The sequence below is a fragment of the Lepidochelys kempii genome, chromosome 3 (genome assembly GCF_965140285.1).
Source record: "Lepidochelys kempii isolate rLepKem1 chromosome 3, rLepKem1.hap1, whole genome shotgun sequence".
In the NCBI taxonomy this organism is placed as follows: Eukaryota; Metazoa; Chordata; order Testudines; family Cheloniidae; genus Lepidochelys; species Lepidochelys kempii.
This window is the reverse complement of record NC_136382.1, coordinates 117,154,108-117,154,558: the sequence shown is the minus strand read 5'-3', so window position 1 is coordinate 117,154,558 and position 451 is coordinate 117,154,108.

Sequence of the window (451 nt, the reverse complement as noted above, 5' to 3'; positions counted from 1 at the left end):
AATGTGAAAATAAATTAAAATGTTTTCAACAGAATTTAATGTAGATGCTCTGTAGTTCTTGATTTTGTTACATCATAATATCAGTTCTAACATTAGTCCACATCTAACATTTTTTGGGATTTCCAATCCCTAAAAGTTTAATTATAAAAAAAAAAAATATTCCACCTTCCCTTTTTGTGTAAAACTCGCATTGAATCCGTTCCTGAGGTTCAGGCCATCTGCAATTCCCATGAAAGATAATGGGAGGTGAGTGCTCATCACTCCAAGAACAAGCCCATTATCAGTGAAGATCTACTGTGGACTCAGTAGTTTGTGGTTCTAATTTTCTGGATCCAGTCCACAGACAACTTGTCACTACTGTTCTGTGGTGTTTAAAGGCAGGCTCTGAAACAGAAGACTCTGAAACGACTGCTGCCAGATGTAACTACCTGAGTATTGGCAACCGCTGTGG